The sequence below is a fragment of the Halichoerus grypus genome, chromosome 8 (genome assembly GCF_964656455.1).
Source record: "Halichoerus grypus chromosome 8, mHalGry1.hap1.1, whole genome shotgun sequence".
Lineage (NCBI taxonomy): Eukaryota > Metazoa > Chordata > Mammalia > Carnivora > Phocidae > Halichoerus > Halichoerus grypus.
Genome location: NC_135719.1, coordinates 37484908 through 37508031, shown reverse-complemented (window position 1 = coordinate 37508031; position 23124 = coordinate 37484908).

Genomic DNA, 23124 nt, shown 5'->3' with positions numbered 1-23124 from the left:
AGTGCGGCTGCAGTGCTAGCTTGATGAAACACTTGGAGAGTCCTGTCCTGCCTTTTGCTGGGGCCTGAGTCTCACTCGCAAAAAGCTTTGGACTCCCTTGCAGTGCTCTCACGCACGCACACAACATACTGCTTCCACGTTCAGGAGCGGGTATTTTAGCTGAAGCACGGATTCTCTGCCACTTTTTTCTTTCCAGTTAGTGGGTTGTCTTTAAGCCTGCACATACACACGGGGCAACGGTACTCGCCCCATAACCATGATGTGAGTTGAGAGCTGCCTTCTGTACCGGCCTGTCTCTCCCCCGATTTCATGATATGGAAACCGTCCCCAGGCTCTCTTCCACAATACACCCTAAGCTGCTTCCTCCTTCAGAGAGGTCGAAGGTAGCTAAAGCACGGTTTCTCTACACTGTTGTTTCTTCGAGTTAAAACGCCAGCTATAAGACTACATGCGAAAGTGGGGCTGCAGGTCTAGCTTGATGAAACACATGGAGAGTTGTGTCCTGCCTTTTGATGCGGCCTGAGTCTCACTCGCAAAAAGCTTTGGACTCCCTTGCAGTGCTCTCACGTATGCATACAACATACTGCTTCCACCTTCAGGACCAGGAATTTTAGCTGAAGCACGGATTCTCTGCCAAGTTTTTCTTTCCAGTTAGGCGGTTGTCTTTAAGCCTGCTCGCTCACACGGGGCAACGGTAGTAGCCCCATAACCATCATGTGAGTTGAGAGCTGCCTTCTGTACCGGCCTGTCTGTCCCCCGATTTCATGAAATGGAAACCGTCCCCAGGCTCTCTTTCACAAAACACCTTAACCTGCTTCCTCCTTCAGAGAGGTCGAACTAGCTAAAGCACGGTTTCTCCACACTGTTGTTTCTTCGACTTAAAACGCCAGCTCTTAGACTTCATGCAAAAGTGGGGCTGCAGTGCTAGCTTGATGAAACACATGGAGAGTTGTGTCCTGCCTTTTGATGCGGCCTGAGTCTCACTCACAAAATGCTTTGGACTGCCTTGCAATGCTCTCACGTATGCATACAACATACTGCTTGAACCTTCAGGAGCGGGTATTTTAGCTGAAGCACGGATTCTCTGACACTTTTTTCTTTCCAGTTAGGTGCTTGTCTTTAATCCTGCACACACACACGGGGCAACGGTAGTAGCCCCATAACCATGATGTGAGTTGAGAGCTGCCTTCTGTACCGGCCTGTCTCTCCCCCGATTTCATGATATGGAAACCGTCTCCAGGCTCTCTTCCACAATACACCCTAACCTGCTTCCTCCTTCAGAGAGGTCGAAGGTAGCCAAAGCACGGTTTCTCTACACTGTTGTCTCTTCGAGGTAAAACGCCAGCACTTAGACTTCATGCAAAAGTGGGGCTGCAGTGCTAGCTTGATGAAACACATGGAGAGTCGTGTCCTGCCTTTTGATGCGGCCTGAGTCTCACTCGCAAAAAGCTTTGGACTCCCTTGCAGTGCTCTCACGCACGCACACAACATACTGCTTACACGTTCAGGAGCGGGTATTTTAGCTGAAGCACGGATTCTTTGCCACTTTTTTCTTTCCAGTTAGGTGGTTGTCTTTAAGCCTGCACACACACATGGGGCAACGGTACTCGCCCCATAACCATGATGTGAGTTGAGAGCTGCCTTCTGTACCGGCCTGTCTCTCCCCCGATTTCATGGAATGGAAACCGTCCCCAGGCTCGCTTCCACAATACACCCTAACCCGCTTCCTCCTTCAGAGAGGTCGAAGGTAGCTAAAGCACGGTTTCTCTACACTGTTGTTTCTTCGAGTTAAAACGCCAGCTCTTATTCTTCATGCAAAAGTGCGGCTGCAGTGCTAGCTTGATGAAACACTTGGAGAGTCCTGTCCTGCCTTTTGCTGGGGCCTGAGTCTCACTCGCAAAAAGCTTTGGACTCCCTTGCAGTGCTCTCACGCACGCACACAACATACTGCTTCCACGTTCAGGAGCGGGTATTTTAGCTGAAGCACGGATTCTCTGCCACTTTTTTCTTTCCAGTTAGTGGGTTGTCTTTAAGCCTGCACATACACACGGGGCAACGGTACTCGCCCCATAACCATGATGTGAGTTGAGAGCTGCCTTCTGTACCGGCCTGTCTCTCCCCCGATTTCATGATATGGAAACCGTCCCCAGGCTCTCTTCCACAATACACCCTAAGCTGCTTCCTCCTTCAGAGAGGTCGAAGGTAGCTAAAGCACGGTTTCTCTACACTGTTGTTTCTTCGAGTTAAAACGCCAGCTATAAGACTACATGCGAAAGTGGGGCTGCAGGTCTAGCTTGATGAAACACATGGAGAGTTGTGTCCTGCCTTTTGATGCGGCCTGAGTCTCACTCGCAAAAAGCTTTGGACTCCCTTGCAGTGCTCTCACGTATGCATACAACATACTGCTTCCACCTTCAGGACCAGGAATTTTAGCTGAAGCACGGATTCTCTGCCAAGTTTTTCTTTCCAGTTAGGTGGTTGTCTTTAAGCCTGCTCGCTCACACGGGGCAACGGTAGTAGCCCCATAACCATCATGTGAGTTGAGAGCTGCCTTCTATACCGGCCTGTCTGTCCCCCGATTTCATGAAATGGAAACCGTCCCCAGGCTCTCTTTCACAAAACACCCTAACCTGCTTCCTCCTTCAGAGAGGTCGAACTAGCTAAAGCACGGTTTCTCCACACTGTTGTTTCTTCGACTTAAAACGCCAGCTCTTAGACTTCATGCAAAAGTGGGGCTGCAGTGCTAGCTTGATGAAACACATGGAGAGTTGTGTCCTGCCTTTTGATGCGGCCTGAGTCTCACTCGCAAAATGCTCTGGACTGCCTTGCAATGCTCTCACGTATGCATACAACATACTGCTTGAACCTTCAGGAGCGGGTATTTTAGCTGAAGCACGGATTCTCTGACACTTTTTTCTTTCCAGTTAGGTGGTTGTCTTTAATCCTGCACACACACACGGGGCAACGGTAGTAGCCCCATAACCATGATGTGAGTTGAGAGCTGCCTTCTGTACCGGCCTGTCTCTCCCCCGATTTCATGATATGGAAACCGTCTCCAGGCTCTCTTCCACAATACACCCTAACCTGCTTCCGCCTTCAGAGAGGTCGAAGGTAGCCAAAGCACGGTTTCTCTACACTGTTGTCTCTTCGAGGTAAAACGCCAGCACTTAGACTTCATGCAAAAGTGGGGCTGCAGGGCTAGCTTGATGAAACACATGGAGAGTCGTGTCCTGCCTTTTGATGCGGCCTGAGTCTCACTCGCAAAAAGCTTTGGACTCCCTTGCAGTGCTCTCACGCACGCACACAACATACTCCTTACACGTTCAGGAGCGGGTATTTTAGCTGAAGCACGGATTCTTTGCCACTTTTTTCTTTCCAGTTAGGTGGTTGTCTTTAAGCCTGCACACACACATGGGGCAACGGTACTCGCCCCATAACCATGATGTGAGTTGAGAGCTGCCTTCTGTACCGGCCTGTCTCTCCCCCGATTTCATGGAATGGAAACCGTCCCCAGGCTCTCTTCCACAATACACCCTAACCTGCTTCCTCCTTCAGAGAGGTCGAAGGTAGCTAAAGCACGGTTTCTCTACACTGTTGTTTCTTCGAGTTAAAACGCCAGCTCTTATTCTTCATGCAAAAGTGCGGCTGCAGTGCTAGCTTGATGAAACACTTGGAGAGTCCTGTCCTGCCTTTTGCTGGGGCCTGAGTCTCACTCGCAAAAAGCTTTGGACTCCCTTGCAGTGCTCTCACGCACGCACACAACATACTGCTTCCACGTTCAGGAGCCGGTATTTTAGCTGAAGCACGGATTCTCTGCCACTTTTTTCTTTCCAGTTAGTGGGTTGTCTTTAAGCCTGCACATACACACGGGGCAACGGTACTCGCCCCATAACCATGATGTGAGTTGAGAGCTGCCTTCTGTACCGGCCTGTCTCTCCCCCGATTTCATGATATGGAAACCGTCCCCAGGCTCTCTTCCACAATACACCCTAAGCTGCTTCCTCCTTCAGAGAGGTCGAAGGTAGCTAAAGCACGGTTTCTCTACACTGTTGTTTCTTCGAGTTAAAACGCCAGCTATAAGACTACATGCGAAAGTGGGGCTGCAGGTCTAGCTTGATGAAACACATGGAGAGTTGTGTCCTGCCTTTTGATGCGGCCTGAGTCTCACTCGCAAAAAGCTTTGGACTCCCTTGCAGTGCTCTCACGTATGCATACAACATACTGCTTCCACCTTCAGGACCAGGAATTTTAGCTGAAGCACGGATTCTCTGCCAAGTTTTTCTTTCCAGTTAGGTGGTTGTCTTTAAGCCTGCTCGCTCACACGGGGCAACGGTAGTAGCCCCATAACCATCATGTGAGTTGAGAGCTGCCTTCTGTACCGGCCTGTCTGTCCCCCGATTTCATGAAATGGAAACCGTCCCCAGGCTCTCTTTCACAAAACACCTTAACCTGCTTCCTCCTTCAGAGAGGTCGAACTAGCTAAAGCACGGTTTCTCCACACTGTTGTTTCTTCGACTTAAAACGCCAGCTCTTAGACTTCATGCAAAAGTGGGGCTGCAGTGCTAGCTTGATGAAACACATGGAGAGTTGTGTCCTGCCTTTTGATGCGGCCTGAGTCTCACTCGCAAAATGCTTTGGACTGCCTTGCAATGCTCTCACGTATGCATACAACATACTGCTTGAACCTTCAGGAGCGGGTATTTTAGCTGAAGCACGGATTCTCTGACACTTTTTTCTTTCCAGTTAGGTGCTTGTCTTTAATCCTGCACACACACACGGGGCAACGGTAGTAGCCCCATAACCATGATGTGAGTTGAGAGCTGCCTTCTGTACCGGCCTGTCTCTCCCCCGATTTCATGATATGGAAACCGTCTCCAGGCTCTCTTCCACAATACACCCTAACCTGCTTCCTCCTTCAGAGAGGTCGAAGGTAGCCAAAGCACGGTTTCTCTACACTGTTGTCTCTTCGAGGTAAAACGCCAGCACTTAGACTTCATGCAAAAGTGGGGCTGCAGTGCTAGCTTGATGAAACACATGGAGAGTCGTGTCCTGCCTTTTGATGCGGCCTGAGTCTCACTCGCAAAAAGCTTTGGACTCCCTTGCAGTGCTCTCACGTATGCATACAACATACTGCTTCCACCTTCAGGACCAGGAATTTTAGCTGAAGCACGGATTCTCTGCCAAGTTTTTCTTTCCAGTTAGGTGGTTGTCTTTAAGCCTGCTCGCTCACACGGGGCAACGGTAGTAGCCCCATAACCATCATGTGAGTTGAGAGCTGCCTTCTATACCGGCCTGTCTGTCCCCCGATTTCATGAAATGGAAACCGTCCCCAGGCTCTCTTTCACAAAACACCCTAACCTGCTTCCTCCTTCAGAGAGGTCGAACTAGCTAAAGCACGGTTTCTCCACACTGTTGTCTCTTCGAGGTAAAACGCCAGCACTTAGACTTCATGCAAAAGTGGGGCTGCAGTGCTAGCTTGATGAAACACATGGAGAGTCGTGTCCTGCCTTTTGATGCGGCCTGAGTCTCACTCGCAAAAAGCTTTGGACTCCCTTGCAGTGCTCTCACGCACGCACACAACATACTGCTTACACGTTCAGGAGCGGGTATTTTAGCTGAAGCACGGATTCTTTGCCACTTTTTTCTTTCCAGTTAGGTGGTTGTCTTTAAGCCTGCACACACACATGGGGCAACGGTACTCGCCCCATAACCATGATGTGAGTTGAGAGCTGCCTTCTGTACCGGCCTGTCTCTCCCCTGATTTCATGAAATGGAAACCGTCCCCAGGCTCTCTTCCACAATACACCCTAACCTGCTTCCTCCTTCAGAGAGGTCGAAGGTAGCTAAAGCACGGTTTCTCTACACAGTTGTTTCTTCGAGTTAAAACGCCAGCTCTTATTCTTCATGCAAAAGTGCGGCTGCAGTGCTAGCTTGATGAAACTCTTGGAGAGTCCTGTCCTGCCTTTTGCTGGGGCCTGAGTCTCACTCGCAAAAAGCTTTGGACTCCCTTGCAGTGCTCTCACGCACGCACACAACATACTGCTTCCACGTTCAGGAGCGGGTATTTTAGCTGAAGCACGGATTCTCTGCCACTTTTTTCTTTCCAGTTAGTGGGTTGTCTTTAAGCCTGCACATACACACGGGGCAACGGTACTCGCCCCATAACCATGATGTGAGTTGAGAGCTGCCTTCTGTACCGGCCTGTCTCTCCCCCGATTTCATGATATGGAAACCGTCCCCAGGCTCTCTTCCACAATACACCCTAAGCTGCTTCCTCCTTCAGAGAGGTCGAAGGTAGCTAAAGCACGGTTTCTCTACACTGTTGTTTCTTCGAGTTAAAACGCCAGCTATAAGACTACATGCGAAAGTGGGGCTGCAGGTCTAGCTTGATGAAACACATGGAGAGTTGTGTCCTGCCTTTTGATGCGGCCTGAGTCTCACTCGCAAAAAGCTTTGGACTCCCTTGCAGTGCTCTCACGTATGCATACAACATACTGCTTCCACCTTCAGGACCAGGAATTTTAGCTGAAGCACGGATTCTCTGCCAAGTTTTTCTTTCCAGTTAGGTGGTTGTCTTTAAGCCTGCTCGCTCACACGGGGCAACGGTAGTAGCCCCATAACCATCATGTGAGTTGAGAGCTGCCTTCTGTACCGGCCTGTCTGTCCTCCGATTTCATGAAATGGAAACCGTCCCCAGGCTCTCTTTCACAAAACACCCTAACCTGCTTCCTCCTTCAGAGAGGTCGAACTAGCTAAAGCACGGTTTCTCCACACTGTTGTTTCTTCGACTTAAAACGCCAGCTCTTAGACTTCATGCAAAAGTGGGGCTGCAGTGCTAGCTTGATGAAACACATGGAGAGTTGTGTCCTGCCTTTTGATGCGGCCTGAGTCTCACTCGCAAAATGCTTTGGACTGCCTTGCAATGCTCTCACGTATGCATACAACATACTGCTTGAACCTTCAGGAGCGGGTATTTTAGCTGAAGCACGGATTCTCTGACACTTTTTTCTTTCCAGTTAGGTGCTTGTCTTTAATCCTGCACACACACACGGGGCAACGGTAGTAGCCCCATAACCATGATGTGAGTTGAGAGCTGCCTTCTGTACCGGCCTGTCTCTCCCCCGATTTCATGATATGGAAACCGTCTCCAGGCTCTCTTCCACAATACACCCTAACCTGCTTCCTCCTTCAGAGAGGTCGAAGGTAGCCAAAGCACGGTTTCTCTACACTGTTGTCTCTTCGAGGTAAAACGCCAGCACTTAGACTTCATGCAAAAGTGGGGCTGCAGTGCTAGCTTGATGAAACACATGGAGAGTCGTGTCCTGCCTTTTGATGCGGCCTGAGTCTCACTCGCAAAAAGCTTTGGACTCCCTTGCAGTGCTCTCACGCACGCACACAACATACTGCTTACACGTTCAGGAGCGGGTATTTTAGCTGAAGCACGGATTCTTTGTCACTTTTTTCTTTCCAGTTAGGTGGTTGTCTTTAAGCCTGCACACACACATGGGGCAACGGTACTCGCCCCATAACCATGATGTGAGTTGAGAGCTGCCTTCTGTACCGGCCTGTCTCTCCCCCGATTTCATGAAATGGAAACCGTCCCCAGGCTCTCTTCCACAATACACCCTAACCTGCTTCCTCCTTCAGAGAGGTCGAAGGTAGCTAAAGCACGGTTTCTCTACACTGTTGTTTCTTCGAGTTAAAACGCCAGCTCTTATTCTTCATGCAAAAGTGCGGCTGCAGTGCTAGCTTGATGAAACTCTTGGAGAGTCCTGTCCTGCCTTTTGCTGGGGCCTGAGTCTCACTCGCAAAAAGCTTTGGACTCCCTTGCAGTGCTCTCACGCACGCACACAACATACTGCTTCCACGTTCAGGAGCGGGTATTTTAGCTGAAGCACGGATTCTCTGCCACTTTTTTCTTTCCAGTTAGTGGGTTGTCTTTAAGCCTGCACATACACACGGGGCAACGGTACTCGCCCCATAACCATGATGTGAGTTGAGAGCTGCCTTCTGTACCGGCCTGTCTCTCCCCCGATTTCATGATATGGAAACCGTCCCCAGGCTCTCTTCCACAATACACCCTAAGCTGCTTCCTCCTTCAGAGAGGTCGAAGGTAGCTAAAGCACGGTTTCTCTACACTGTTGTTTCTTCGAGTTAAAACGCCAGCTATAAGACTACATGCAAAAGTGGGGCTGCAGGTCTAGCTTGATGAAACACATGGAGAGTTGTGTCCTGCCTTTTGATGCGGCCTGAGTCTCACTCGCAAAAAGCTTTGGACTCCCTTGCAGTGCTCTCACGTATGCATACAACATACTGCTTCCACCTTCAGGACCAGGAATTTTAGCTGAAGCACGGATTCTCTGCCAAGTTTTTCTTTCCAGTTAGGTGGTTGTCTTTAAGCCTGCTCGCTCACACGGGGCAACGGTAGTAGCCCCATAACCATCATGTGAGTTGAGAGCTGCCTTCTGTACCGGCCTGTCTGTCCCCCGATTTCATGAAATGGAAACCGTCCCCAGGCTCTCTTTCACAAAACACCCTAACCTGCTTCCTCGTTCAGAGAGGTCGAACTAGCTAAAGCACGGTTTCTCCACACTGTTGTTTCTTCGACTTAAAACGCCAGCTCTTAGACTTCATGCAAAAGTGGGGCTGCAGTGCTAGCTTGATGAAACACATGGAGAGTTGTGTCCTGCCTTTTGATGCGGCCTGAGTCTCACTCGCAAAATGCTTTGGACTGCCTTGCAATGCTCTCACGTATGCATACAACATACTGCTTGAACCTTCAGGAGCGGGTATTTTAGCTGAAGCACGGATTCTCTGACACTTTTTTCTTTCCAGTTAGGTGCTTGTCTTTAATCCTGCACACACACACGGGGCAACGGTAGTAGCCCCATAACCATGATGTGAGTTGAGAGCTGCCTTCTGTACCGGCCTGTCTCTCCCCCGATTTCATGATATGGAAACCGTCTCCAGGCTCTCTTCCACAATACACCCTAACCTGCTTCCGCCTTCAGAGAGGTCGAAGGTAGCCAAAGCACGGTTTCTCTACACTGTTGTCTCTTCGAGGTAAAACGCCAGCACTTAGACTTCATGCAAAAGTGGGGCTGCAGTGCTAGCTTGATGAAACACATGGAGAGTCGTGTCCTGCCTTTTGATGCGGCCTGAGTCTCACTCGCAAAAAGCTTTGGACTCCCTTGCAGTGCTCTCACGCACGCACACAACATACTGCTTACACGTTCAGGAGCGGGTATTTTAGCTGAAGCACGGATTCTTTGCCACTTTTTTCTTTCCAGTTAGGTGGTTGTCTTTAAGCCTGCACACACACATGGGGCAACGGTACTCGCCCCATAACCATGATGTGAGTTGAGAGCTGCCTTCTGTACCGGCCTGTCTCTCCCCCGATTTCATGAAATGGAAACCGTCCCCAGGCTCTCTTCCACAATACACCCTAACCTGCTTCCTCCTTCAGAGAGGTCGAAGGTAGCTAAAGCACGGTTTCTCTACACAGTTGTTTCTTCGAGTTAAAACGCCAGCTCTTATTCTTCATGCAAAAGTGCGGCTGCAGTGCTAGCTTGATGAAACTCTTGGAGAGTCCTGTCCTGCCTTTTGCTGGGGCCTGAGTCTCACTCGCAAAAAGCTTTGGACTCCCTTGCAGTGCTCTCACGCACGCACACAACATACTGCTTCCACGTTCAGGAGCGGGTATTTTAGCTGAAGCACGGATTCTCTGCCACTTTTTTCTTTCCAGTTAGTGGGTTGTCTTTAAGCCTGCACATACACACGGGGCAACGGTACTCGCCCCATAACCATGATGTGAGTTGAGAGCTGCCTTCTGTACCGGCCTGTCTCTCCCCCGATTTCATGATATGGAAACCGTCCCCAGGCTCTCTTCCACAATACACCCTAAGCTGCTTCCTCCTTCAGAGAGGTCGAAGGTAGCTAAAGCACGGTTTCTCTACACTGTTGTTTCTTCGAGTTAAAACGCCAGCTATAAGACTACATGCGAAAGTGGGGCTGCAGGTCTAGCTTGATGAAACACATGGAGAGTTGTGTCCTGCCTTTTGATGCGGCCTGAGTCTCACTCGCAAAAAGCTTTGGACTCCCTTGCAGTGCTCTCACGTATGCATACAACATACTGCTTCCACCTTCAGGACCAGGAATTTTAGCTGAAGCACGGATTCTCTGCCAAGTTTTTCTTTCCAGTTAGGTGGTTGTCTTTAAGCCTGCTCGCTCACACGGGGCAACGGTAGTAGCCCCATAACCATCATGTGAGTTGAGAGCTGCCTTCTATACCGGCCTGTCTGTCCCCCGATTTCATGAAATGGAAACCGTCCCCAGGCTCTCTTTCACAAAACACCCTAACCTGCTTCCTCCTTCAGAGAGGTCGAACTAGCTAAAGCACGGTTTCTCCACACTGTTGTCTCTTCGACTTAAAACGCCAGCTCTTAGACTTCATGCAAAAGTGGGGCTGCAGTGCTAGCTTGATGAAACACATGGAGAGTTGTGTCCTGCCTTTTGATGCGGCCTGAGTCTCACTCGCAAAATGCTCTGGACTGCCTTGCAATGCTCTCACGTATGCATACAACATACTGCTTGAACCTTCAGGAGCGGGTATTTTAGCTGAAGCACGGATTCTCTGACACTTTTTTCTTTCCAGTTAGGTGGTTGTCTTTAATCCTGCACACACACACGGGGCAACGGTAGTAGCCCCATAACCATGATGTGAGTTGAGAGCTGCCTTCTGTACCGGCCTGTCTCTCCCCCGATTTCATGATATGGAAACCGTCTCCAGGCTCTCTTCCACAATACACCCTAACCTGCTTCCTCCTTCAGAGAGGTCGAAGGTAGCCAAAGCACGGTTTCTCTACACTGTTGTCTCTTCGAGGTAAAACGCCAGCACTTAGACTTCATGCAAAAGTGGGGCTGCAGGGCTAGCTTGATGAAACACATGGAGAGTCGTGTCCTGCCTTTTGATGCGGCCTGAGTCTCACTCGCAAAAAGCTTTGGACTCCCTTGCAGTGCTCTCACGCACGCACACAACATACTGCTTACACGTTCAGGAGCGGGTATTTTAGCTGAAGCACGGATTCTTTGCCACTTTTTTCTTTCCAGTTAGGTGGTTGTCTTTAAGCCTGCACACACACATGGGGCAACGGTACTCGCCCCATAACCATGATGTGAGTTGAGAGCTGCCTTCTGTACCGGCCTGTCTCTCCCCCGATTTCATGAAATGGAAACCGTCCCCAGGCTCTCTTCCACAATACACCCTAACCTGCTTCCTCCTTCAGAGAGGTCGAAGGTAGCTAAAGCACGGTTTCTCTACACTGTTGTTTCTTCGAGTTAAAACGCCAGCTCTTATTCTTCATGCAAAAGTGCGGCTGCAGTGCTAGCTTGATGAAACACTTGGAGAGTCCTGTCCTGCCTTTTGCTGGGGCCTGAGTCTCACTCGCAAAAAGCTTTGGACTCCCTTGCAGTGCTCTCACGCACGCACACAACATACTGCTTCCACGTTCAGGAGCGGGTATTTTAGCTGAAGCACGGATTCTCTGCCACTTTTTTCTTTCCAGTTAGTGGGTTGTCTTTAAGCCTGCACATACACACGGGGCAACGGTACTCGCCCCATAACCATGATGTGAGTTGAGAGCTGCCTTCTGTACCGGCCTGTCTCTCCCCCGATTTCATGATATGGAAACCGTCCCCAGGCTCTCTTCCACAATACACCCTAAGCTGCTTCCTCCTTCAGAGAGGTCGAAGGTAGCTAAAGCACGGTTTCTCTACACTGTTGTTTCTTCGAGTTAAAACGCCAGCTATAAGACTACATGCGAAAGTGGGGCTGCAGGTCTAGCTTGATGAAACACATGGAGAGTTGTGTCCTGCCTTTTGATGCGGCCTGAGTCTCACTCGCAAAAAGCTTTGGACTCCCTTGCAGTGCTCTCACGTATGCATACAACATACTGCTTCCACCTTCAGGACCAGGAATTTTAGCTGAAGCACGGATTCTCTGCCAAGTTTTTCTTTCCAGTTAGGCGGTTGTCTTTAAGCCTGCTCGCTCACACGGGGCAATGGTAGTAGCCCCATAACCATCATGTGAGTTGAGAGCTGCCTTCTGTACCGGCCTGTCTGTCCCCCGATTTCATGAAATGGAAACCGTCCCCAGGCTCTCTTTCACAAAACACCTTAACCTGCTTCCTCCTTCAGAGAGGTCGAACTAGCTAAAGCACGGTTTCTCCACACTGTTGTTTCTTCGACTTAAAACGCCAGCTCTTAGACTTCATGCAAAAGTGGGGCTGCAGTGCTAGCTTGATGAAACACATGGAGAGTTGTGTCCTGCCTTTTGATGCGGCCTGAGTCTCACTCACAAAATGCTTTGGACTGCCTTGCAATGCTCTCACGTATGCATACAACATACTGCTTGAACCTTCAGGAGCGGGTATTTTAGCTGAAGCACGGATTCTCTGACACTTTTTTCTTTCCAGTTAGGTGCTTGTCTTTAATCCTGCACACACACACGGGGCAACGGTAGTAGCCCCATAACCATGATGTGAGTTGAGAGCTGCCTTCTGTACCGGCCTGTCTCTCCCCCGATTTCATGATATGGAAACCGTCTCCAGGCTCTCTTCCACAATACACCCTAACCTGCTTCCTCCTTCAGAGAGGTCGAAGGTAGCCAAAGCACGGTTTCTCTACACTGTTGTCTCTTCGAGGTAAAACGCCAGCACTTAGACTTCATGCAAAAGTGGGGCTGCAGTGCTAGCTTGATGAAACACATGGAGAGTCGTGTCCTGCCTTTTGATGCGGCCTGAGTCTCACTCGCAAAAAGCTTTGGACTCCCTTGCAGTGCTCTCACGCACGCACACAACATACTGCTTACACGTTCAGGAGCGGGTATTTTAGCTGAAGCACGGATTCTTTGCCACTTTTTTCTTTCCAGTTAGGTGGTTGTCTTTAAGCCTGCACACACACATGGGGCAACGGTACTCGCCCCATAACCATGATGTGAGTTGAGAGCTGCCTTCTGTACCGGCCTGTCTCTCCCCCGATTTCATGGAATGGAAACCGTCCCCAGGCTCGCTTCCACAATACACCCTAACCTGCTTCCTCCTTCAGAGAGGTCGAAGGTAGCTAAAGCACGGTTTCTCTACACTGTTGTTTCTTCGAGTTAAAACGCCAGCTCTTATTCTTCATGCAAAAGTGCGGCTGCAGTGCTAGCTTGATGAAACACTTGGAGAGTCCTGTCCTGCCTTTTGCTGGGGCCTGAGTCTCACTCGCAAAAAGCTTTGGACTCCCTTGCAATGCTCTCACGCACGCACACAACATACTGCTTCCACGTTCAGGAGCGGGTATTTTAGCTGAAGCACGGATTCTCTGCCACTTTTTTCTTTCCAGTTAGTGGGTTGTCTTTAAGCCTGCACATACACACGGGGCAACGGTACTCGCCCCATAACCATGATGTGAGTTGAGAGCTGCCTTCTGTACCGGCCTGTCTCTCCCCCGATTTCATGATATGGAAACCGTCCCCAGGCTCTCTTCCACAATACACCCTAAGCTGCTTCCTCCTTCAGAGAGGTCGAAGGTAGCTAAAGCACGGTTTCTCTACACTGTTGTTTCTTCGAGTTAAAACGCCAGCTATAAGACTACATGCGAAAGTGGGGCTGCAGGTCTAGCTTGATGAAACACATGGAGAGTTGTGTCCTGCCTTTTGATGCGGCCTGAGTCTCACTCGCAAAAAGCTTTGGACTCCCTTGCAGTGCTCTCACGTATGCATACAACATACTGCTTCCACCTTCAGGACCAGGAATTTTAGCTGAAGCACGGATTCTCTGCCAAGTTTTTCTTTCCAGTTAGGTGGTTGTCTTTAAGCCTGCTCGCTCACACGGGGCAACGGTAGTAGCCCCATAACCATCATGTGAGTTGAGAGCTGCCTTCTATACCGGCCTGTCTGTCCCCCGATTTCATGAAATGGAAACCGTCCCCAGGCTCTCTTTCACAAAACACCCTAACCTGCTTCCTCCTTCAGAGAGGTCGAACTAGCTAAAGCACGGTTTCTCCACACTGTTGTTTCTTCGACTTAAAACGCCAGCTCTTAGACTTCATGCAAAAGTGGGGCTGCAGTGCTAGCTTGATGAAACACATGGAGAGTTGTGTCCTGCCTTTTGATGCGGCCTGAGTCTCACTCGCAAAATGCTCTGGACTGCCTTGCAATGCTCTCACGTATGCATACAACATACTGCTTGAACCTTCAGGAGCGGGTATTTTAGCTGAAGCACGGATTCTCTGACACTTTTTTCTTTCCAGTTAGGTGGTTGTCTTTAATCCTGCACACACACACGGGGCAACGGTAGTAGCCCCATAACCATGATGTGAGTTGAGAGCTGCCTTCTGTACCGGCCTGTCTCTCCCCCGATTTCATGATATGGAAACCGTCTCCAGGCTCTCTTCCACAATACACCCTAACCTGCTTCCTCCTTCAGAGAGGTCGAAGGTAGCCAAAGCACGGTTTCTCTACACTGTTGTCTCTTCGAGGTAAAACGCCAGCACTTAGACTTCATGCAAAAGTGGGGCTGCAGGGCTAGCTTGATGAAACACATGGAGAGTCGTGTCCTGCCTTTTGATGCGGCCTGAGTCTCACTCGCAAAAAGCTTTGGACTCCCTTGCAGTTCTCTCACGCACGCACACAACATACTGCTTACACGTTCAGGAGCGGGTATTTTAGCTGAAGCACGGATTCTTTGCCACTTTTTTCTTTCCAGTTAGGTGGTTGTCTTTAAGCCTGCACACACACATGGGGCAACGGTACTCGCCCCATAACCATGATGTGAGTTGAGAGCTGCCTTCTGTACCGGCCTGTCTCTCCCCCGATTTCATGAAATGGAAACCGTCCCCAGGCTCTCTTCCACAATACACCCTAACCTGCTTCCTCCTTCAGAGAGGTCGAAGGTAGCTAAAGCACGGTTTCTCTACACTGTTGTTTCTTCGAGTTAAAACGCCAGCTCTTATTCTTCATGCAAAAGTGCGGCTGCAGTGCTAGCTTGATGAAACACTTGGAGAGTCCTGTCCTGCCTTTTGCTGGGGCCTGAGTCTCACTCGCAAAAAGCTTTGGACTCCCTTGCAGTGCTCTCACGCACGCACACAACATACTGCTTCCACGTTCAGGAGCCGGTATTTTAGCTGAAGCACGGATTCTCTGCCACTTTTTTCTTTCCAGTTAGTGGGTTGTCTTTAAGCCTGCACATACACACGGGGCAACGGTACTCGCCCCATAACCATGATGTGAGTTGAGAGCTGCCTTCTGTACCGGCCTGTCTCTCCCCCGATTTCATGATATGGAAACCGTCCCCAGGCTCTCTTCCACAATACACCCTAAGCTGCTTCCTCCTTCAGAGAGGTCGAAGGTAGCTAAAGCACGGTTTCTCTACACTGTTGTTTCTTCGAGTTAAAACGCCAGCTATAAGACTACATGCGAAAGTGGGGCTGCAGGTCTAGCTTGATGAAACACATGGAGAGTTGTGTCCTGCCTTTTGATGCGGCCTGAGTCTCACTCGCAAAAAGCTTTGGACTCCCTTGCAGTGCTCTCACGTATGCATACAACATACTGCTTCCACCTTCAGGACCAGGAATTTTAGCTGAAGCACGGATTCTCTGCCAAGTTTTTCTTTCCAGTTAGGTGGTTGTCTTTAAGCCTGCTCGCTCACACGGGGCAATGGTAGTAGCCCCATAACCATCATGTGAGTTGAGAGCTGCCTTCTGTACCGGCCTGTCTGTCCCCCGATTTCATGAAATGGAAACCGTCCCCAGGCTCTCTTTCACAAAACACCTTAACCTGCTTCCTCCTTCAGAGAGGTCGAACTAGCTAAAGCACGGTTTCTCCACACTGTTGTTTCTTCGACTTAAAACGCCAGCTCTTAGACTTCATGCAAAAGTGGGGCTGCAGTGCTAGCTTGATGAAACACATGGAGAGTTGTGTCCTGCCTTTTGATGCGGCCTGAGTCTCACTCGCAAAATGCTTTGGACTGCCTTGCAATGCTCTCACGTATGCATACAACATACTGCTTGAACCTTCAGGAGCGGGTATTTTAGCTGAAGCACGGATTCTCTGACACTTTTTTCTTTCCAGTTAGGTGCTTGTCTTTAATCCTGCACACACACACGGGGCAACGGTAGTAGCCCCATAACCATGATGTGAGTTGAGAGCTGCCTTCTGTACCGGCCTGTCTCTCCCCCGATTTCATGATATGGAAACCGTCTCCAGGCTCTCTTCCACAATACACCCTAACCTGCTTCCTCCTTCAGAGAGGTCGAAGGTAGCCAAAGCACGGTTTCTCTACACTGTTGTCTCTTCGAGGTAAAACGCCAGCACTTAGACTTCATGCAAAAGTGGGGCTGCAGTGCTAGCTTGATGAAACACATGGAGAGTCGTGTCCTGCCTTTTGATGCGGCCTGAGTCTCACTCGCAAAAAGCTTTGGACTCCCTTGCAGTGCTCTCACGCACGCACACAACATACTGCTTACACGTTCAGGAGCGGGTATTTTAGCTGAAGCACGGATTCTTTGCCACTTTTTTCTTTCCAGTTAGGTGGTTGTCTTTAAGCCTGCACACACACATGGGGCAACGGTACTCGCCCCATAACCATGATGTGAGTTGAGAGCTGCCTTCTGTACCGGCCTGTCTCTCCCCCGATTTCATGAAATGGAAACCGTCCCCAGGCTCTCTTCCACAATACACCCTAACCTGCTTCCTCCTTCAGAGAGGTCGAAGGTAGCTAAAGCACGGTTTCTCTACACTGTTGTTTCTTCGACTTAAAACGCCAGCTCTTATTCTTCATGCAAAAGTGCGGCTGCAGGTCTAGCTTGATGAAACACTTGGAGAGTCCTGTCCTGCCTTTTGCTGGGGCCTGAGTCTCACTCGCAAAAAGCTTTGGACTCCCTTGCAGTGCTCTCACGCACGCACACAACATACTGCTTCCACGTTCAGGAGCGGGTATTTTAGCTGAAGCACGGATTCTCTGCCACTTTTTTCTTTCCAGTTAGTGGGTTGTCTTTAAGCCTGCACATACACACGGGGCAACGGTACTCGCCCCATAACCATGATGTGAGTTGAGAGCTGCCTTCTGTACCGGCCTGTCTCTCCCCCGATTTCATGATATGGAAACCGTCCCCAGGCTCTCTTCCACAATACACCCTAAGCTGCTTCCTCCTTCAGAGAGGTCGAAGGTAGCTAAAGCACGGTTTCTCTACACTGTTGTTTCTTCGAGTTAAAACGCCAGCTATAAGACTACATGCGAAAGTGGGGCTGCAGGTCTAGCTTGATGAAACACATGGAGAGTTGTGTCCTGCCTTTTGATGCGGCCTGAGTCTCACTCGCAAAAAGCTTTGGACTCCCTTGCAGTGCTCTCACGTATGCATACAACATACTGCTTCCACCTTCAGGACCAGGAATTTTAGCTGAAGCACGGATTCTCTGCCAAGTTTTTCTTTCCAGTTAGGTGGTTGTCTTTAAGCCTGCTCGCTCACACGGGGCAACGGTAGTAGCCCCATAACCATCATGTGAGTTGAGAGCTGCCTTCTATACCGGCCTGTCTGTCCCCCGATTTCATGAAATGGAAACCGTCCCCAGGCTCTCTTTCACAAAACACCCTAACCTGCTTCCTCCTTCAGAGAGGTCGAACTAGCTAAAGCACGGTTTCTCCACACTGTTGTTTCTTCGACTTAAAACGCCAGCTCTTAGACTTCATGCAAAAGTGGGGCTGCAGTGCTAGCTTGATGAAACACATGGAGAGTTGTGTCCTGCCTTTTGATGCGGCCTGAGTCTCACTCGCAAAATGCTCTGGACTGCCTTGCAATGCTCTCACGTATGCATACAACATACTGCTTGAACCTTCAGGAGCGGGTATTTTAGCTGAAGCACGGATTCTCTGACACTTTTTTCTTTCCAGTTAGGTGCTTGTCTTTAATCCTGCACACACACACGGGGCAACGGTAGTAGCCCCATAACCATGATGTGAGTTGAGAGCTGCCTTCTGTACCGGCCTGTCTCTCCCCCGATTTCATGATATGGAAACCGTCTCCAGGCTCTCTTCCACAATACACCCTAACCTGCTTCCTCCTTCAGAGAGGTCGAAGGTAGCCAAAGCACGGTTTCTCTACACTGTTGTCTCTTCGAGGTAAAACGCCAGCACTTAGACTTCATGCAAAAGTGGGGCTGCAGGGCTAGCTTGATGAAACACATGGAGAGTCGTGTCCTGCCTTTTGATGCGGCCTGAGTCTCACTCGCAAAAAGCTTTGGACTCCCTTGCAGTGCTCTCACGCACGCACACAACATACTGCTTACACGTTCAGGAGCGGGTATTTTAGCTGAAGCACGGATTCTTTGCCACTTTTTTCTTTCCAGTTAGGTGGTTGTCTTTAAGCCTGCACACACACATGGGGCAACGGTACTCGCCCCATAACCATGATGTGAGTTGAGAGCTGCCTTCTGTACCGGCCTGTCTCTCCCCCGATTTCATGGAATGGAAACCGTCCCCAGGCTCTCTTCCACAATACACCCTAACCTGCTTCCTCCTTCAGAGAGGTCGAAGGTAGCTAAAGCACGGTTTCTCTACACTGTTGTTTCTTCGAGTTAAAACGCCAGCTCTTATTCTTCATGCAAAAGTGCGGCTGCAGGTCTAGCTTGATGAAACACTTGGAGAGTCCTGTCCTGCCTTTTGCTGGGGCCTGAGTCTCACTCGCAAAAAGCTTTGGACTCCCTTGCAGTGCTCTCACGCACGCACACAACATACTGCTTCCACGTTCAGGAGCGGGTATTTTAGCTGAAGCACGGATTCTCTGCCACTTTTTTCTTTCCAGTTAGTGGGTTGTCTTTAAGCCTGCACATACACACGGGGCAACGGTACTCGCCCCATAACCATGATGTGAGTTGAGAGCTGCCTTCTGTACCGGCCTGTCTCTCCCCCGATTTCATGATATGGAAACCGTCCCCAGGCTCTCTTCCACAATACACCCTAAGCTGCTTCCTCCTTCAGAGAGGTCGAAGGTAGCTAAAGCACGGTTTCTCTACACTGTTGTTTCTTCGAGTTAAAACGCCAGCTATAAGACTACATGCGAAAGTGGGGCTGCAGGTCTAGCTTGATGAAACACATGGAGAGTTGTGTCCTGCCTTTTGATGCGGCCTGAGTCTCACTCGCAAAAAGCTTTGGACTCCCTTGCAGTGCTCTCACGTATGCATACAACATACTGCTTCCACCTTCAGGACCAGGAATTTTAGCTGAAGCACGGATTCTCTGCCAAGTTTTTCTTTCCAGTTAGGTGGTTGTCTTTAAGCCTGCTCGCTCACACGGGGCAACGGTAGTAGCCCCATAACCATGATGTGAGTTGAGAGCTGCCTTCTGTACCGGCCTGTCTGTCCCCCGATTTCATGAAATGGAAACCGTCCCCAGGCTCTCTTTCACAAAACACCCTAACCTGCTTCCTCCTTCAGAGAGGTCGAACTAGCTAAAGCACGGTTTCTCCACACTGTTGTTTCTTCGACTTAAAACGCCAGCTCTTAGACTTCATGCAAAAGTGGGGCTGCAGTGCTAGCTTGATGAAACACATGGAGAGTTGTGTCCTGCCTTTTGATGCGGCCTGAGTCTCACTCGCAAAATGCTTTGGACTGCCTTGCAATGCTCTCACGTATGCATACAACATACTGCTTGAACCTTCAGGAGCGGGTATTTTAGCTGAAGCACGGATTCTCTGACACTTTTTTCTTTCCAGTTAGGTGCTTGTCTTTAATCCTGCACACACACACGGGGCAACAGTAGTAGCCCCATAACCATGATGTGAGTTGAGAGCTGCCTTCTGTACCGGCCTGTCTCTCCCCCGATTTCATGATATGGAAACCGTCTCCAGGCTCTCTTCCACAATACACCCTAACCTGCTTCCTCCTTCAGAGAGGTCGAAGGTAGCCAAAGCACGGTTTCTCTACACTGTTGTCTCTTCGAGGTAAAACGCCAGCACTTAGACTTCATGCAAAAGTGGGGCTGCAGTGCTAGCTTGATGAAACACATGGAGAGTCGTGTCCTGCCTTTTGATGCGGCCTGAGTCTCACTCGCAAAAAGCTTTGGACTCCCTTGCAGTGCTCTCACGCACGCACACAACATACTGCTTACACGTTCAGGAGCGGGTATTTTAGCTGAAGCACGGATTCTTTGCCACTTTTTTCTTTCCAGTTAGGTGGTTGTCTTTAAGCCTGCACACACACATGGGGCAACGGTACTCGCCCCATAACCATGATGTGAGTTGAGAGCTGCCTTCTGTACCGGCCTGTCTCTCCCCCGATTTCATGGAATGGAAACCGTCCCCAGGCTCTCTTCCACAATACACCCTAACCTGCTTCCTCCTTCAGAGAGGTCGAAGGTAGCTAAAGCACGGTTTCTCTACACTGTTGTTTCTTCGAGTTAAAACGCCAGCTCTTATTCTTCATGCAAAAGTGCGGCTGCAGTGCTAGCTTGATGAAACTCTTGGAGAGTCCTGTCCTGCCTTTTGCTGGGGCCTGAGTCTCACTCGCAAAATCTTTGGACTCCCTTGCAGTGCTCTCAGGCACGCACACAACATACTGCTTCCACGTTCAGGAGCGGGTATTTTAGCTGAAGCACGGATTCTCTGCCACTTTTTTCTTTCCAGTTAGTGGGTTGTCTTTAAGCCTGCACATACACACGGGGCAACGGTACTCGCCCCATAACCATGATGTGAGTTGAGAGCTGCCTTCTGTACCGGCCTGTCTCTCCCCCGATTTCATGATATGGAAACCGTCCCCAGGCTCTCTTCCACAATACACCCTAAGCTGCTTCCTCCTTCAGAGAGGTCGAAGGTAGCTAAAGCACGGTTTCTCTACACTGTTGTTTCTTCGAGTTAAAATGCCAGCTATAAGACTACATGCGAAAGTGGGGCTGCAGGTCTAGCTTGATGAAACACATGGAGAGTTGTGTCCTGCCTTTTGATGCGGCCTGAGTCTCACTCGCAAAAAGCTTTGGACTCCCTTGCAGTGCTCTCACGTATGCATACAACATACTGCTTCCACCTTCAGGACCAGGAATTTTAGCTGAAGCACGGATTCTCTGCCAAGTTTTTCTTTCCAGTTAGGTGGTTGTCTTTAAGCCTGCTCGCTCACACGGGGCAACGGTAGTAGCCCCATAACCATCATGTGAGTTGAGAGCTGCCTTCTATACCGGCCTGTCTGTCCCCCGATTTCATGAAATGGAAACCGTCCCCAGGCTCTCTTTCACAAAACACCCTAACCTGCTTCCTCCTTCAGAGAGGTCGAACTAGCTAAAGCACGGTTTCTCCACACTGTTGTTTCTTCGACTTAAAACGCCAGCTCTTAGACTTCATGCAAAAGTGGGGCTGCAGTGCTAGCTTGATGAAACACATGGAGAGTTGTGTCCTGCCTTTTGATGCGGCCTGAGTCTCACTCGCAAAATGCTTTGGACTGCCTTGCAATGCTCTCACGTATGCATACAACATACTGCTTGAACCTTCAGGAGCGGGTATTTTAGCTGAAGCACGGATTCTCTGACACTTTTTTCTTTCCAGTTAGGTGCTTGTCTTTAATCCTGCACACACACACGGGGCAACGGTAGTAGCCCCATAACCATGATGTGAGTTGAGAGCTGCCTTCTGTACCGGCCTGTCTCTCCCCCGATTTCATGATATGGAAACCGTCTCCAGGCTCTCTTCCACAATACACCCTAACCTGCTTCCTCCTTCAGAGAGGTCGAAGGTAGCCAAAGCACGGTTTCTCTACACTGTTGTCTCTTCGAGGTAAAACGCCAGCACTTAGACTTCATGCAAAAGTGGGGCTGTAGTGCTAGCTTGATGAAACACATGGAGAGTCGTGTCCTGCCTTTTGATGCGGCCTGAGTCTCACTCGCAAAAAGCTTTGGACTCCCTTGCAGTGGTCTCACGCACGCACACAACATACTGCTTACACGTTCAGGAGCGGGTATTTTAGCTGAAGCACGGATTCTTTGCCACTTTTTTCTTTCCAGTTAGGTGGTTGTCTTTAAGCCTGCACACACACATGGGGCAACGGTACTCGCCCCATAACCATGATGTGAGTTGAGAGCTGCCTTCTGTACCGGCCTGTCTCTCCCCCGATTTCATGGAATGGAAACCGTCCCCAGGCTCTCTTCCACAATACACCCTAACCTGCTTCCTCCTTCAGAGAGGTCGAAGGTAGCTAAAGCACGGTTTCTCTACACTGTTGTTTCTTCGAGTTAAAACGCCAGCTCTTATTCTTCATGCAAAAGTGCGGCTGCAGTGCTAGCTTGATGAAACTCTTGGAGAGTCCTGTCCTGCCTTTTGCTGGGGCCTGAGTCTCACTCGCAAAAAGCTTTGGACTCCCTTGCAGTGCTCTCACGCACGCACACAACATACTGCTTCCACGTTCAGGAGCGGGTATTTTAGCTGAAGCACGGATTCTCTGCCACTTTTTTCTTTCCAGTTAGTGGGTTGTCTTTAAGCCTGCACATACACACGGGGCAACGGTACTCGCCCCATAACCATGATGTGAGTTGAGAGCTGCCTTCTGTACCGGCCTGTCTCTCCCCCGATTTCATGATATGGAAACCGTCCCCAGGCTCTCTTCCACAATACACCCTAAGCTGCTTCCTCCTTCAGAGAGGTCGAAGGTAGCTAAAGCACGGTTTCTCTACACTGTTGTTTCTTCGAGTTAAAACGCCAGCTATAAGACTACATGCGAAAGTGGGGCTGCAGGTCTAGCTTGATGAAACACATGGAGAGTTGTGTCCTGCCTTTTGATGCGGCCTGAGTCTCACTCGCAAAAAGCTTTGGACTCCCTTGCAGTGCTCTCACGTATGCATACAACATACTGCTTCCACCTTCAGGACCAGGAATTTTAGCTGAAGCACGGATTCTCTGCCAAGTTTTTCTTTCCAGTTAGGTGGTTGTCTTTAAGCCTGCTCGCTCACACGGGGCAACGGTAGTAGCCCCATAACCATCATGTGAGTTGAGAGCTGCCTTCTATACCGGCCTGTCTGTCCCCCGATTTCATGAAATGGAAACCGTCCCCAGGCTCTCTTTCACAAAACACCCTAACCTGCTTCCTCCTTCAGAGAGGTCGAACTAGCT